Below are 16,855 nucleotides of genomic sequence, written 5' to 3' on the forward strand. Positions count from 1 at the left end.
TCCTGGCAACGCCCAAATGCCCTGCTGCCATGCAGATAAACACTGGCAGCGGCAGCAAGTGCATGCCCACAGCCACCCCTTGTTCCTTCACACCTTGTATCAGCTGTAATCCAGTCCAGTCCAGTGCTGCCTGCTGAGCAGCACTGACCAACACTGCCTGGGCCCAGGCTTTTATCTCTGAGGCCCCATTATGATGTCAGAAAGCTGGCTCTGGAATCCTGAGGGCTCCACTATGACACGTGCAAAGTTCCGTCTGAACTTTATATAAGACGGTGAGGCTCAGTCAGTCACTCAGTGTTGCCTGAGAGGGCAACACTGCAACAGCCGGCCGCCAGGCTGTCTTTTTTTTGCACAGCTAGTTGCCTCCAGGAGGCCACAAGAGGGAGACAAGGGACTGCAAAATGGAAAATAGGCATCCACCAACTTTACAGACAACTTCTCCTTGCTCCTACAACCTCCATCCTTGCACAGTTTGTTATTCTTCTAGGTAACATAGTAACAAATCCAAATTGCTGCTCTCTTTGTAGGCAAGCAAGGCTTTGTTGCAACTGCAATTCTTACTTCTTCTTGAAATGTAGGGACGACAGTACATTCCATCACATCCATCTAGTGTACACAGGTAGGTCCATTGTGGCGGGCAGGCGAGCGGGCGGGCTGCTTTATTGGCTGTTTGCTGTTCCCCTACTCCACTCCACTATTTGACTGTTGTGCTGCATCAATCAATCAATCAATCAATCAATCAATCAGTGGCTGGCTCAGGTGCAGCTCTTTAACTTACCTAAAAGGGAGGGCGGAGAGAAGACAAGGAAGGTGAATGAGGTGTTCCAATGTGAAATGCCGGAAACACAGAAACACAGACGACACACAACAAGAGGTGGCAATCTATTCATTAATTGCATTTAATCAATGAGCTCATTATCACTCATGCATTGTCCAACAGGTGTTGAAATAATGGGATTAAAAGGGGAGATCCCTTCAGAAAGACAGAAACAATAGCAAAGACAAAAAACACTTTTGGAATCTGCTTTTAGTCAACACATAAGGAAAGGGTGCACCGGTCCTGGAAATACTGCAATACCAGGTCAATGCGTGGAGTGGACAGAGCAAGCTCTATTTCCATCTCCCTGTTCTAAAAATCCATTTAATATATGGTCCCCAGATAGGGGACGTATCAGATATTAAACTGATAAGAACAGATACTACACTTGATCTTAGCCAAAAGGCCGAGAAGTGATAACCCGAACGGGCCGCGCGTTGCCCGAGCCTGCCCGATACTGCTGTTCAGCCCTTGCAGCGATTCAGCCTACTTCTAGGCAATTCCATGGGGCCCTGCAGGCTCACACACTCACAGCTACACGGGAGGTGAATAAAGGCCGGAGAGGAAGCCAGACAGGATTTGCTTCTTTTGCTTGCACCACAATGCAGTGCTGAAAGAGGAGGAATCTACATAAAAACGCCTTCCTGGCAACGCCCAAATGCCCTGCTGCCATGCAGATAAACACTGGCAGCGGCAGCAAGTGCATGCCCACAGCCACCCCTTGTTCCTTCACACCTTGTATCAGCTGTAATCAAGTCCAGTCCAGTGCTGCCTGCTGAGCAGCACTGACCAACACTGCCTGGGCCCAGGCTTTTATCTCTGAGGCCCCATTATGATGTCAGAAAGCTGGCTCTGGAATCCTGAGGGCTCCACTATGACACGTGCAAAGTTCCGTCTGAACTTTATATAAGACGGTGAGGCTCAGTCAGTCACTCAGTGTTGCCTGAGAGGGCAACACTGCAACAGCCGGCCGCCAGGCTGTCTTTTTTTTGCACAGCTAGTTGCCTCCAGGAGGCCACAAGAGGGAGACAAGGGACTGCAAAATGGAAAATAGGCATCCACCAACTTTACAGACAACTTCTCCTTGCTCCTACAACCTCCATCCTTGCACAGTTTGTTATTCTTCTAGGTAACATAGTAACAAATCCAAATTGCTGCTCTCTTTGTAGGCAAGCAAGGCTTTGTTGCAACTGCAATTCTTACTTCTTCTTGAAATGTAGGGACGACAGTACATTCCATCACATCCATCTAGTGTACACAGGTAGGTCCATTGTGGCGGGCAGGCGAGCGGGCGGGCTGCTTTATTGGCTGTTTGCTGTTCCCCTACTCCACTCCACTATTTGACTGTTGTGCTGCATCAATCAATCAATCAATCAATCAATCAATCAATCAATCAATCAATCAATCAATCAGTGGCTGGCTCAGGTGCAGCTCTTTAACTTACCTAAAAGGGAGGGCGGAGAGAAGACAAGGAAGGTGAATGAGGTGTTCCAATGTGAAATGCCGGAAACACAGAAACACAGACGACACACAACAAGAGGTGGCAATCTATTCATTAATTGCATTTAATCAATGAGCTCATTATCACTCATGCATTGTCCAACAGGTGTTGAAATAATGGGATTAAAAGGGGAGATCCCTTCAGAAAGACAGAAACAATAGCAAAGACAAAAAACACTTTTGGAATCTGCTTTTAGTCAACACATAAGGAAAGGGTGCACCGGTCCTGGAAATACTGCAATACCAGGTCAATGCGTGGAGTGGACAGAGCAAGCTCTATTTCCATCTCCCTGTTCTAAAAATCCATTTAATATATGGTCCCCAGATAGGGGACGTATCAGATATTAAACTGATAAGAACAGATACTACACTTGATCTTAGCCAAAAGGCCGAGAAGCGATAACCCGAACGGGCCGCGCGTTGCCCGAGCCTGCCCGATACTGCTGTTCAGCCCTTGCAGCGATTCAGCCTACTTCTAGGCAATTCCATGGGGCCCTGCAGGCTCACACACTCACAGCTACACGGGAGGTGAATAAAGGCCGGAGAGGAAGCCAGACAGGATTTGCTTCTTTTGCTTGCACCACAATGCAGTGCTGAAAGAGGAGGAATCTACATAAAAACGCCTTCCTGGCAACGCCCAAATGCCCTGCTGCCATGCAGATAAACACTGGCAGCGGCAGCAAGTGCATGCCCACAGCCACCCCTTGTTCCTTCACACCTTGTATCAGCTGTAATCCAGTCCAGTCCAGTGCTGCCTGCTGAGCAGCACTGACCAACACTGCCTGGGCCCAGGCTTTTATCTCTGAGGCCCCATTATGATGTCAGAAAGCTGGCTCTGGAATCCTGAGGGCTCCACTATGACACGTGCAAAGTTCCGTCTGAACTTTATATAGGACGGTGAGGCTCAGTCAGTCACTCAGTGTTGCCTGAGAGGGCAACACTGCAACAGCCGGCCGCCAGGCTGTCTTTTTTTTGCACAGCTAGTTGCCTCCAGGAGGCCACAAGAGGGAGACAAGGGACTGCAAAATGGAAAATAGGCATCCACCAACTTTACAGACAACTTCTCCTTGCTCCTACAACCTCCATCCTTGCACAGTTTGTTATTCTTCTAGGTAACATAGTAACAAATCCAAATTGCTGCTCTCTTTGTAGGCAAGCAAGGCTTTGTTGCAACTGCAATTCTTACTTCTTCTTGAAATGTAGGGACGACAGTACATTCCATCACATCCATCTAGTGTACACAGGTAGGTCCATTGTGGCGGGCAGGCGAGCGGGCGGGCTGCTTTATTGGCTGTTTGCTGTTCCCCTACTCCACTCCACTATTTGACTGTTGTGCTGCATCAATCAATCAATCAATCAATCAATCAATCAATCAATCAATCAATCAATCAATCAATCAATCAATCAGTGGCTGGCTCAGGTGCAGCTCTTTAACTTACCTAAAAGGGAGGGCGGAGAGAAGACAAGGAAGGTGAATGAGGTGTTCCAATGTGAAATGCCGGAAACACAGAAACACAGACGACACACAACAAGAGGTGGCAATCTATTCATTAATTGCATTTAATCAATGAGCTCATTATCACTCATGCATTGTCCAACAGGTGTTGAAATAATGGGATTAAAAGGGGAGATCCCTTCAGAAAGACAGAAACAATAGCAAAGACAAAAAACACTTTTGGAATCTGCTTTTAGTCAACACATAAGGAAAGGGTGCACCGGTCCTGGAAATACTGCAATACCAGGTCAATGCGTGGAGTGGACAGAGCAAGCTCTATTTCCATCTCCCTGTTCTAAAAATCCATTTAATATATGGTCCCCAGATAGGGGACGTATCAGATATTAAACTGATAAGAACAGATACTACACTTGATCTTAGCCAAAAGGCCGAGAAGCGATAACCCGAACGGGCCGCGCGTTGCCCGAGCCTGCCCGATACTGCTGTTCAGCCCTTGCAGCGATTCAGCCTACTTCTAGGCAATTCCATGGGGCCCTGCAGGCTCACACACTCACAGCTACACGGGAGGTGAATAAAGGCCGGAGAGGAAGCCAGACAGGATTTGCTTCTTTTGCTTGCACCACAATGCAGTGCTGAAAGAGGAGGAATCTACATAAAAACGCCTTCCTGGCAACGCCCAAATGCCCTGCTGCCATGCAGATAAACACTGGCAGCGGCAGCAAGTGCATGCCCACAGCCACCCCTTGTTCCTTCACACCTTGTATCAGCTGTAATCCAGTCCAGTCCAGTGCTGCCTGCTGAGCAGCACTGACCAACACTGCCTGGGCCCAGGCTTTTATCTCTGAGGCCCCATTATGATGTCAGAAAGCTGGCTCTGGAATCCTGAGGGCTCCACTATGACACGTGCAAAGTTCCGTCTGAACTTTATATAAGACGGTGAGGCTCAGTCAGTCACTCAGTGTTGCCTGAGAGGGCAACACTGCAACAGCCGGCCGCCAGGCCAGTGGCGTAACTACCGCGGTAGCAGCAGTAGCGGCTGCTACGGGGCCCGGGGCTTGAGGGGGCCCGGTGGCGCCGCTAGCAGCCGTTATGGCTACTACAGCGGTAGCGCCGCTACTGTGGGGCCCGCGACGCCGAGCCTTACACAGGCCCTCTCATGCCTGTAGGTGTCGCTAGCACCGGAGGGGGCCCCAGTGCTAGCGGCAGCCAAATACATGTATTAGCACTGAATGGCCGGGCATGTTCCGTGCCTGACCATCCAGTGCCTTACAATGACACTGATTGGCTAGCGGCGCGATGACATCATCGCGCCGCTTCCATGCTTGGAAGGTGCTGATTGGCGGGGCAAGTCATTCTGCCCCGCCAATCGGCGTCATTGGAGGACGCTCGTTCAGCTCCTGCAGACATGCTCAGAAGAGAGCATGTCTGCATCGCCAGTGAACAGCGTGGGAACCGGCGAATGTGAGTATGTCAAGTTTTTTTTTTTCCCCTCATAAAAATGTGAATGGCATTATCTATAGTGGGGGGGGGTCATCTTTATGTGGGCTATTATATATAGGGGGTCTATATGTGGGGCAGTAGCTACAGGGGGGTCTATATGTGGGGCAGTAGCTACAGGGGGGTCTATATGTGGGGCAGTAGCTACAGGGGGGTCTATATGTGGGGTAGTAGCTACAGGGGGGTCTATATGTGGGGTAGTAGCTACAGGGGGGTCTATATGTGGTTGTGTGGGCCATTATATACAGGGGGCTCTATATGTGGGCCATTATATACAGGGGGGTCTATATGTGGGGGTGTGGGCCACTATATACAGGGGGCTCTATATGTGGGCCATTATATACAGGGGGCTCTATATGTGGGCCACTATATACAGGTGGGGGTCTATATGTGGGCCACTATATACAGGGGGGTCTATATGTGGGCCACTATATACAGGGGGGTCTATATGTGGGACACTATATACAGGGGTGGGTTACCTGTGGGGCACTATATACAGGGGGGTCTATATGTGGGACACTATATACAGGGGTGGGTTACCTGTGGGGCACTATATACAGGGGGGTCTATATGTGGGACACTATATACAGGGGTGGGTTACCTGTGGGGCACTAGCAACAGGGTGGCTATATGTAGTGCACAGTCTACAGGGGTGGGCTATATGTGGGACACTATATACAGGGGAGCTATATGTGAGACACTATATACAGAGGTGGGCTATACGTGGAGCACTAACTATAGGGGAAGCTATATGTAGGGCAGCACGGTGGCTCAGTGGTTAGCACTATTGCCTTGCAGCTCTGGAGTCCATATGTGGGCACTATCTATAGGGGCTTCTATGTAGGTCACTATCTACAGGGGGCATGTTGTGTGTTTGTGACAGTTATATTTAGATGTGTTGAGAATTTTAACTTTGTTTATAGGAGCAGAAATGTTTTAAAAGTGAGAAGCTGAAGACATCTGAACGGAAAACTGCAGAAATGGGTCATGGCCGGGAGAAATCCATCATAGATGTCTGTACCGGAGGGAGAAGAAAATAACTAGAATCTGAGACGTCACCGGTGAGTCACTTAATGTAAATGTTTATTCTGCCTCTAATCAGTATTGTAGTCACTGTATGATCTGCAGCGAGATGATGGTGATAGGATTTTTTTTGTGAAACCGCATCTCCCAGCATATCCTTACCATTGTTCAGGCCATGCTGGGAGCTGTAGTTTTACGCCGTACAAACCTATACGCAGTGGCGTAACTACCGCTATAGCAGCCGTAGCGACTTCTACAGAGCCTGCAGCATGAGGGGGCCCGTGCCACCCGTCGGAACGGCCCCCTCCCATGGCCGCAGGCTCCGCTAGCAGCCGCTATAGCTGCTACAGCGCGACGCCACTGAAGGGGTTGTTCCTACATAAGACATGTATCCCCTATCCACAGGATAGGGGATACATGTGTGATCGCTGGCAGGGATGAGGAGAACAGGGGACCAAAAGTCCCCCCTAAGTTCTCCATGACAAACCTCAGACTCCCGGGGTCTGTGTCGGCAGCTCCGTAGAAATGAATGGAGCGCCGGTCGCGCTTGTGCGCATGCGTGACTAGCGCTCCTTTCATTTTTATTGAACTGCGCAGACGCCGGAAGTCCGAGGTTAGTCATGGAGAACTTCGGGGGACTTTCGGTCCCCCGTTCTCCTTATCGCTGCCAGCGATCACACATGTATCCCCTATCCTGTGGATAGGGGATGCATGTCTTTTGTAGGACAAACTATAGGCCGTTTTTTTTGGGGGGGGGGGCTATATGGCGTTATCTACAGAGGGGTTCTGTATGGCGTTATCTACAGGGGGGGCTGTATGGCGTTATCTACAGGGGGGGCTGTATGGCGTTATCTACAGAGGGGGTCTGTATGGCGTTATCTACAGTGGGTCTGTGTGGCGTTATCTACAGAGGGGGTCTGTATGGCGTTATCTACAGAGGGGGTCTGTATGGCGTTATCTACAGGGGGGCTGTATGGCGTTATCTGCAGGGGGCTGTGTATGGTGCTATCTATAGGGGGGCGCTGTGTGGTGGAATCTATAGGGAGGCACTATCTACAAGGGGGGGGGTTGTGTGATTCCCAGCAGAGGGGGGGCCCCAGTCAAAAGTTTGCTATGGGGCCCAGTCTTTCCTAGTTACGCCCCTGCGCCAGGCTGTCTTTTTTTTGCACAGCTAGTTGCCTCCAGGAGGCCACAAGAGGGAGACAAGGGACTGCAAAATGGAAAATAGGCATCCACCAACTTTACAGACAACTTCTCCTTGCTCCTACAACCTCCATCCTTGCACAGTTTGTTATTCTTCTAGGTAACATAGTAACAAATCCAAATTGCTGCTCTCTTTGTAGGCAAGCAAGGCTTTGTTGCAACTGCAATTCTTACTTCTTCTTGAAATGTAGGGACGACAGTACATTCCATCACATCCATCTAGTGTACACAGGTAGGTCCATTGTGGCGGGCAGGCGAGCGGGCGGGCTGCTTTATTGGCTGTTTGCTGTTCCCCTACTCCACTCCACTATTTGACTGTTGTGCTGCATCAATCAATCAATCAATCAATCAATCAGTGGCTGGCTCAGGTGCAGCTCTTTAACTTACCTAAAAGGGAGGGCGGAGAGAAGACAAGGAAGGTGAATGAGGTGTTCCAATGTGAAATGCCGGAAACACAGAAACACAGACGACACACAACAAGAGGTGGCAATCTATTCATTAATTGCATTTAATCAATGAGCTCATTATCACTCATGCATTGTCCAACAGGTGTTGAAATAATGGGATTAAAAGGGGAGATCCCTTCAGAAAGACAGAAACAATAGCAAAGACAAAAAACACTTTTGGAATCTGCTTTTAGTCAACACATAAGGAAAGGGTGCACCGGTCCTGGAAATACTGCAATACCAGGTCAATGCGTGGAGTGGACAGAGCAAGCTCTATTTCCATCTCCCTGTTCTAAAAATCCATTTAATATATGGTCCCCAGATAGGGGACGTATCAGATATTAAACTGATAAGAACAGATACTACACTTGATCTTAGCCAAAAGGCCGAGAAGCGATAACCCGAACGGGCCGCGCGTTGCCCGAGCCTGCCCGATACTGCTGTTCAGCCCTTGCAGCGATTCAGCCTACTTCTAGGCAATTCCATGGGGCCCTGCAGGCTCACACACTCACAGCTACACGGGAGGTGAATAAAGGCCGGAGAGGAAGCCAGACAGGATTTGCTTCTTTTGCTTGCACCACAATGCAGTGCTGAAAGAGGAGGAATCTACATAAAAACGCCTTCCTGGCAACGCCCAAATGCCCTGCTGCCATGCAGATAAACACTGGCAGCGGCAGCAAGTGCATGCCCACAGCCACCCCTTGTTCCTTCACACCTTGTATCAGCTGTAATCCAGTCCAGTCCAGTGCTGCCTGCTGAGCAGCACTGACCAACACTGCCTGGGCCCAGGCTTTTATCTCTGAGGCCCCATTATGATGTCAGAAAGCTGGCTCTGGAATCCTGAGGGCTCCACTATGACACGTGCAAAGTTCCGTCTGAACTTTATATAAGACGGTGAGGCTCAGTCAGTCACTCAGTGTTGCCTGAGAGGGCAACACTGCAACAGCCGGCCGCCAGGCTGTCTTTTTTTTGCACAGCTAGTTGCCTCCAGGAGGCCACAAGAGGGAGACAAGGGACTGCAAAATGGAAAATAGGCATCCACCAACTTTACAGACAACTTCTCCTTGCTCCTACAACCTCCATCCTTGCACAGTTTGTTATTCTTCTAGGTAACATAGTAGCAAATCCAAATTGCTGCTCTCTTTGTAGGCAAGCAAGGCTTTGTTGCAACTGCAATTCTTACTTCTTCTTGAAATGTAGGGACGACAGTACATTCCATCACATCCATCTAGTGTACACAGGTAGGTCCATTGTGGCGGGCAGGCGAGCGGGCGGGCTGCTTTATTGGCTGTTTGCTGTTCCCCTACTCCACTCCACTATTTGACTGTTGTGCTGCATCAATCAATCAATCAATCAATCAATCAATCAATCAATCAGTGGCTGGCTCAGGTGCAGCTCTTTAACTTACCTAAAAGGGAGGGCGGAGAGAAGACAAGGAAGGTGAATGAGGTGTTCCAATGTGAAATGCCGGAAACACAGAAACACAGACGACACACAACAAGAGGTGGCAATCTATTCATTAATTGCATTTAATCAATGAGCTCATTATCACTCATGCATTGTCCAACAGGTGTTGAAATAATGGGATTAAAAGGGGAGATCCCTTCAGAAAGACAGAAACAATAGCAAAGACAAAAAACACTTTTGGAATCTGCTTTTAGTCAACACATAAGGAAAGGGTGCACCGGTCCTGGAAATACTGCAATACCAGGTCAATGCGTGGAGTGGACAGAAGCAAGCTCTATTTCCATCTCCCTGTTCTAAAAATCCATTTAATATATGGTCCCCAGATAGGGGACGTATCAGATATTAAACTGATAAGAACAGATACTACACTTGATCTTAGCCAAAAGGCCGAGAAGCGATAACCCGAACGGGCCGCGCGTTGCCCGAGCCTGCCCGATACTGCTGTTCAGCCCTTGCAGCGATTCAGCCTACTTCTAGGCAATTCCATGGGGCCCTGCAGGCTCACACACTCACAGCTACACGGGAGGTGAATAAAGGCCGGAGAGGAAGCCAGACAGGATTTGCTTATTTTGCTTGCACCACAATGCAGTGCTGAAAGAGGAGGAATCTACATAAAAACGCCTTCCTGGCAACGCCCAAATGCCCTGCTGCCATGCAGATAAACACTGGCAGCGGCAGCAAGTGCATGCCCACAGCCACCCCTTGTTCCTTCACACCTTGTATCAGCTGTAATCCAGTCCAGTCCAGTGCTGCCTGCTGAGCAGCACTGACCAACACTGCCTGGGCCCAGGCTTTTATCTCTGAGGCCCCATTATGATGTCAGAAAGCTGGCTCTGGAATCCTGAGGGCTCCACTATGACACGTGCAAAGTTCCGTCTGAACTTTATATAAGACGGTGAGGCTCAGTCAGTCACTCAGTGTTGCCTGAGAGGGCAACACTGCAACAGCCGGCCGCCAGGCTGTCTTTTTTTTGCACAGCTAGTTGCCTCCAGGAAGCCACAAGAGGGAGACAAGGGACTGCAAAATGGAAAATAGGCATCCACCAACTTTACAGACAACTTCTCCTTGCTCCTACAACCTCCATCCTTGCACAGTTTGTTATTCTTCTAGGTAACATAGTAACAAATCCAAATTGCTGCTCTCTTTGTAGGCAAGCAAGGCTTTGTTGCAACTGCAATTCTTACTTCTTCTTGAAATGTAGGGACGACAGTACATTCCATCACATCCATCTAGTGTACACAGGTAGGTCCATTGTGGCGGGCAGGCGAGCGGGCGGGCTGCTTTATTGGCTGTTTGCTGTTCCCCTACTCCACTCCACTATTTGACTGTTGTGCTGCATCAATCAATCAATCAATCAATCAATCAATCAATCAATCAATCAATCAATCAATCAATCAATCAATCAATCAGTGGCTGGCTCAGGTGCAGCTCTTTAACTTACCTAAAAGGGAGGGCGGAGAGAAGACAAGGAAGGTGAATGAGGTGTTCCAATGTGAAATGCCGGAAACACAGAAACACAGACGACACACAACAAGAGGTGGCAATCTATTCATTAATTGCATTTAATCAATGAGCTCATTATCACTCATGCATTGTCCAACAGGTGTTGAAATAATGGGATTAAAAGGGGAGATCCCTTCAGAAAGACAGAAACAATAGCAAAGACAAAAAACACTTTTGGAATCTGCTTTTAGTCAACACATAAGGAAAGGGTGCACCGGTCCTGGAAATACTGCAATACCAGGTCAATGCGTGGAGTGGACAGAGCAAGCTCTATTTCCATCTCCCTGTTCTAAAAATCCATTTAATATATGGTCCCCAGATAGGGGACGTATCAGATATTAAACTGATAAGAACAGATACTACACTTGATCTTAGCCAAAAGGCCGAGAAGCGATAACCCGAACGGGCCGCGCGTTGCCCGAGCCTGCCCGATACTGCTGTTCAGCCCTTGCAGCGATTCAGCCTACTTCTAGGCAATTCCATGGGGCCCTGCAGGCTCACACACTCACAGCTACACGGGAGGTGAATAAAGGCCGGAGAGGAAGCCAGACAGGATTTGCTTCTTTTGCTTGCACCACAATGCAGTGCTGAAAGAGGAGGAATCTACATAAAAACGCCTTCCTGGCAACGCCCAAATGCCCTGCTGCCATGCAGATAAACACTGGCAGCGGCAGCAAGTGCATGCCCACAGCCACCCCTTGTTCCTTCACACCTTGTATCAGCTGTAATCCAGTCCAGTCCAGTGCTGCCTGCTGAGCAGCACTGACCAACACTGCCTGGGCCCAGGCTTTTATCTCTGAGGCCCCATTATGATGTCAGAAAGCTGGCTCTGGAATCCTGAGGGCTCCACTATGACACGTGCAAAGTTCCGTCTGAACTTTATATAAGACGGTGAGGCTCAGTCAGTCACTCAGTGTTGCCTGAGAGGGCAACACTGCAACAGCCGGCCGCCAGGCTGTCTTTTTTTTGCACAGCTAGTTGCCTCCAGGAGGCCACAAGAGGGAGACAAGGGACTGCAAAATGGAAAATAGGCATCCACCAACTTTACAGACAACTTCTCCTTGCTCCTACAACCTCCATCCTTGCACAGTTTGTTATTCTTCTAGGTAACATAGTAACAAATCCAAATTGCTGCTCTCTTTGTAGGCAAGCAAGGCTTTGTTGCAACTGCAATTCTTACTTCTTCTTGAAATGTAGGGACGACAGTACATTCCATCACATCCATCTAGTGTACACAGGTAGGTCCATTGTGGCGGGCAGGCGAGCGGGCGGGCTGCTTTATTGGCTGTTTGCTGTTCCCCTACTCCACTCCACTATTTGACTGTTGTGCTGCATCAATCAATCAATCAATCAATCAATCAATCAATCAATCAATCAATCAATCAGTGGCTGGCTCAGGTGCAGCTCTTTAACTTACCTAAAAGGGAGGGCGGAGAGAAGACAAGGAAGGTGAATGAGGTGTTCCAATGTGAAATGCCGGAAACACAGAAACACAGACGACACACAACAAGAGGTGGCAATCTATTCATTAATTGCATTTAATCAATGAGCTCATTATCACTCATGCATTGTCCAACAGGTGTTGAAATAATGGGATTAAAAGGGGAGATCCCTTCAGAAAGACAGAAACAATAGCAAAGACAAAAAACACTTTTGGAATCTGCTTTTAGTCAACACATAAGGAAAGGGTGCACCGGTCCTGGAAATACTGCAATACCAGGTCAATGCGTGGAGTGGACAGAGCAAGCTCTATTTCCATCTCCCTGTTCTAAAAATCCATTTAATATATGGTCCCCAGATAGGGGACGTATCAGATATTAAACTGATAAGAACAGATACTACACTTGATCTTAGCCAAAAGGCCGAGAAGCGATAACCCGAACGGGCCGCGCGTTGCCCGAGCCTGCCCGATACTGCTGTTCAGCCCTTGCAGCGATTCAGCCTACTTCTAGGCAATTCCATGGGGCCCTGCAGGCTCACACACTCACAGCTACACGGGAGGTGAATAAAGGCCGGAGAGGAAGCCAGACAGGATTTGCTTCTTTTGCTTGCACCACAATGCAGTGCTGAAAGAGGAGGAATCTACATAAAAACGCCTTCCTGGCAACGCCCAAATTCCCTGCTGCCATGCAGATAAACACTGGCAGCGGCAGCAAGTGCATGCCCACAGCCACCCCTTGTTCCTTCACACCTTGTATCAGCTGTAATCCAGTCCAGTCCAGTGCTGCCTGCTGAGCAGCACTGACCAACACTGCCTGGGCCCAGGCTTTTATCTCTGAGGCCCCATTATGATGTCAGAAAGCTGGCTCTGGAATCCTGAGGGCTCCACTATGACACGTGCAAAGTTCCGTCTGAACTTTATATAAGACGGTGAGGCTCAGTCAGTCACTCAGTGTTGCCTGAGAGGGCAACACTGCAACAGCCGGCCGCCAGGCTGTCTTTTTTTTGCACAGCTAGTTGCCTCCAGGAGGCCACAAGAGGGAGACAAGGGACTGCAAAATGGAAAATAGGCATCCACCAACTTTACAGACAACTTCTCCTTGCTCCTACAACCTCCATCCTTGCACAGTTTGTTATTCTTCTAGGTAACATAGTAACAAATCCAAATTGCTGCTCTCTTTGTAGGCAAGCAAGGCTTTGTTGCAATTGCAATTCTTACTTCTTCTTGAAATGTAGGGACGACAGTACATTCCATCACATCCATCTAGTGTACACAGGTAGGTCCATTGTGGCGGGCAGGCGAGCGGGCGGGCTGCTTTATTGGCTGTTTGCTGTTCCCCTACTCCACTCCACTATTTGACTGTTGTGCTGCATCAATCAATCAATCAATCAATCAATCAATCAATCAATCAATCAATCAATCAATCAATCAGTGGCTGGCTCAGGTGCAGCTCTTTAACTTACCTAAAAGGGAGGGCGGAGAGAAGACAAGGAAGGTGAATGAGGTGTTCCAATGTGAAATGCCGGAAACACAGAAACACAGACGACACACAACAAGAGGTGGCAATCTATTCATTAATTGCATTTAATCAATGAGCTCATTATCACTCATGCATTGTCCAACAGGTGTTGAAATAATGGGATTAAAAGGGGAGATCCCTTCAGAAAGACAGAAACAATAGCAAAGACAAAAAACACTTTTGGAATCTGCTTTTAGTCAACACATAAGGAAAGGGTGCACCGGTCCTGGAAATACTGCAATACCAGGTCAATGCGTGGAGTGGACAGAGCAAGCTCTATTTCCATCTCCCTGTTCGAAAAATCCATTTAATATATGGTCCCCAGATAGGGGACGTATCAGATATTAAACTGATAAGAACAGATACTACACTTGATCTTAGCCAAAAGGCCGAGAAGCGATAACCCGAACGGGCCGCGCGTTGCCCGAGCCTGCCCGATACTGCTGTTCAGCCCTTGCAGCGATTCAGCCTACTTCTAGGCAATTCCATGGGGCCCTGCAGGCTCACACACTCACAGCTACACGGGAGGTGAATAAAGGCCGGAGAGGAAGCCAGACAGGATTTGCTTCTTTTGCTTGCACCACAATGCAGTGCTGAAAGAGGAGGAATCTACATAAAAACGCCTTCCTGGCAACGCCCAAATGCCCTGCTGCCATGCAGATAAACACTGGCAGCGGCAGCAAGTGCATGCCCACAGCCACCCCTTGTTCCTTCACACCTTGTATCAGCTGTAATCCAGTCCAGTCCAGTGCTGCCTGCTGAGCAGCACTGACCAACACTGCCTGGGCCCAGGCTTTTATCTCTGAGGCCCCATTATGATGTCAGAAAGCTGGCTCTGGAATCCTGAGGGCTCCACTATGACACGTGCAAAGTTCCGTCTGAACTTTATATAAGACGGTGAGGCTCAGTCAGTCACTCAGTGTTGCCTGAGAGGGCAACACTGCAACAGCCGGCCGCCAGGCTGTCTTTTTTTTGCACAGCTAGTTGCCTCCAGGAGGCCACAAGAGGGAGACAAGGGACTGCAAAATGGAAAATAGGCATCCACCAACTTTACAGACAACTTCTCCTTGCTCCTACAACCTCCATCCTTGCACAGTTTGTTATTCTTCTAGGTAACATAGTAACAAATCCAAATTGCTGCTCTCTTTGTAGGCAAGCAAGGCTTTGTTGCAACTGCAATTCTTACTTCTTCTTGAAATGTAGGGACAACCGTACATTCCATCACATCCATCTAGTGTACACAGGTAGGTCCATTGTGGCGGGCAGGCGAGCGGGCGGGCTGCTTTATTGGCTGTTTGCTGTTCCCCTACTCCACTCCACTATTTGACTGTTGTGCTGCATCAATCAATCAATCAATCAATCAATCAATCAATCAATCAATCAATCAATCAATCAAGTGGCTGGCTCAGGTGCAGCTCTTTAACTTACCTAAAAGGGAGGGCGGAGAGAAGACAAGGAAGGTGAATGAGGTGTTCCAATGTGAAATGCCGGAAACACAGAAACACAGACGACACACAACAAGAGGTGGCAATCTATTCATTAATTGCATTTAATCAATGAGCTCATTATCACTCATGCATTGTCCAACAGGTGTTGAAATAATGGGATTAAAAGGGGAGATCCCTTCAGAAAGACAGAAACAATAGCAAAGACAAAAAACACTTTTGGAATCTGCTTTTAGTCAACACATAAGGAAAGGGTGCACCGGTCCTGGAAATACTGCAATACCAGGTCAATGCGTGGAGTGGACAGAGCAAGCTCTATTTCCATCTCCCTGTTCTAAAAATCCATTTAATATATGGTCCCCAGATAGGGGACGTATCAGATATTAAACTGATAAGAACAGATACTACACTTGATCTTAGCCAAAAGGCCGAGAAGCGATAACCCGAACGGGCCGCGCGTTGCCCGAGCCTGCCCGATACTGCTGTTCAGCCCTTGCAGCGATTCAGCCTACTTCTAGGCAATTCCATGGGGCCCTGCAGGCTCACACACTCACAGCTACACGGGAGGTGAATAAAGGCCGGAGAGGAAGCCAGACAGGATTTGCTTCTTTTGCTTGCACCACAATGCAGTGCTGAAAGAGGAGGAATCTACATAAAAACGCCTTCCTGGCAACGCCCAAATGCCCTGCTGCCATGCAGATAAACACTGGCAGCGGCAGCAAGTGCATGCCCACAGCCACCCCTTGTTCCTTCACACCTTGTATCAGCTGTAATCCAGTCCAGTCCAGTGCTGCCTGCTGAGCAGCACTGACCAACACTGCCTGGGCCCAGGCTTTTATCTCTGAGGCCCCATTATGATGTCAGAAAGCTGGCTCTGGAATCCTGAGGGCTCCACTATGACACGTGCAAAGTTCCGTCTGAACTTTATATAAGACGGTGAGGCTCAGTCAGTCACTCAGTGTTGCCTGAGAGGGCAACACTGCAACAGCCGGCCGCCAGGCTGTCTTTTTTTTGCACAGCTAGTTGCCTCCAGGAGGCCACAAGAGGGAGACAAGGGACTGCAAAATGGAAAATAGGCATCCACCAACTTTACAGACAACTTCTCCTTGCTCCTACAACCTCCATCCTTGCACAGTTTGTTATTCTTCTAGGTAACATAGTAACAAATCCAAATTGCTGCTCTCTTTGTAGGCAAGCAAGGCTTTGTTGCAACTGCAATTCTTACTTCTTCTTGAAATGTAGGGACGACAGTACATTCCATCACATCCATCTAGTGTACACAGGTAGGTCCATTGTGGCGGGCAGGCGAGCGGGCGGGCTGCTTTATTGGCTGTTTGCTGTTCCCCTACTCCACTCCACTATTTGACTGTTGTGCTGCATCAATCAATCAATCAATCAATCAATCAATCAATCAATCAATCAATCAGTGGCTGGCTCAGGTGCAGCTCTTTAACTTACCTAAAAGGGAGGGCGGAGAGAAGACAAGGAAGGTGAATGAGGTGTTCCAATGTGAAATGCCGGAAACACAGAAACACAGA

At 48.7% G+C, this 16,855-nt stretch overlaps 9 non-coding genes across 9 annotated transcripts; all 9 read right to left on the reverse strand.

Moving 5' to 3' along the window:
* Positions 1–1,044: 1,044 nt before the first annotated feature.
* LOC142694945 (U2 spliceosomal RNA) lies at positions 1,045–1,235 on the reverse strand. The gene has a single exon (XR_012863108.1). It is a non-coding gene; the product is annotated as a U2 spliceosomal RNA (small nuclear RNA).
* A 1,292-nt stretch (positions 1,236–2,527) lies between these two features.
* Positions 2,528–2,718, reverse strand: LOC142694791 (U2 spliceosomal RNA). The gene has a single exon (XR_012862969.1). It is a non-coding gene; the product is annotated as a U2 spliceosomal RNA (small nuclear RNA).
* Positions 2,719–4,022: 1,304 nt separating this feature from the next.
* On the reverse strand, positions 4,023–4,213 carry LOC142694792 (U2 spliceosomal RNA). Its single transcript, XR_012862970.1, has one exon. It is a non-coding gene; the product is annotated as a U2 spliceosomal RNA (small nuclear RNA).
* Positions 4,214–8,149: 3,936 nt separating this feature from the next.
* LOC142694793 (U2 spliceosomal RNA) lies at positions 8,150–8,340 on the reverse strand. The gene has a single exon (XR_012862971.1). It is a non-coding gene; the product is annotated as a U2 spliceosomal RNA (small nuclear RNA).
* Positions 8,341–9,616: 1,276 nt separating this feature from the next.
* On the reverse strand, positions 9,617–9,808 carry LOC142694417 (U2 spliceosomal RNA). Its single transcript, XR_012862659.1, has one exon. It is a non-coding gene; the product is annotated as a U2 spliceosomal RNA (small nuclear RNA).
* A 1,308-nt stretch (positions 9,809–11,116) lies between these two features.
* LOC142694795 (U2 spliceosomal RNA) lies at positions 11,117–11,307 on the reverse strand. Its single transcript, XR_012862972.1, has one exon. It is a non-coding gene; the product is annotated as a U2 spliceosomal RNA (small nuclear RNA).
* A 1,288-nt stretch (positions 11,308–12,595) lies between these two features.
* LOC142694796 (U2 spliceosomal RNA) lies at positions 12,596–12,786 on the reverse strand. The gene has a single exon (XR_012862973.1). It is a non-coding gene; the product is annotated as a U2 spliceosomal RNA (small nuclear RNA).
* A 1,296-nt stretch (positions 12,787–14,082) lies between these two features.
* Positions 14,083–14,273, reverse strand: LOC142695020 (U2 spliceosomal RNA). The gene has a single exon (XR_012863176.1). It is a non-coding gene; the product is annotated as a U2 spliceosomal RNA (small nuclear RNA).
* Positions 14,274–15,566: 1,293 nt separating this feature from the next.
* Positions 15,567–15,757, reverse strand: LOC142694798 (U2 spliceosomal RNA). The gene has a single exon (XR_012862975.1). It is a non-coding gene; the product is annotated as a U2 spliceosomal RNA (small nuclear RNA).
* Between the last annotated feature and the right edge of the window lie 1,098 nt (positions 15,758–16,855).

Source organism: Rhinoderma darwinii, assembly GCF_050947455.1.
Source record: "Rhinoderma darwinii isolate aRhiDar2 chromosome 5 unlocalized genomic scaffold, aRhiDar2.hap1 SUPER_5_unloc_46, whole genome shotgun sequence".
Lineage (NCBI taxonomy): Eukaryota > Metazoa > Chordata > Amphibia > Anura > Rhinodermatidae > Rhinoderma > Rhinoderma darwinii.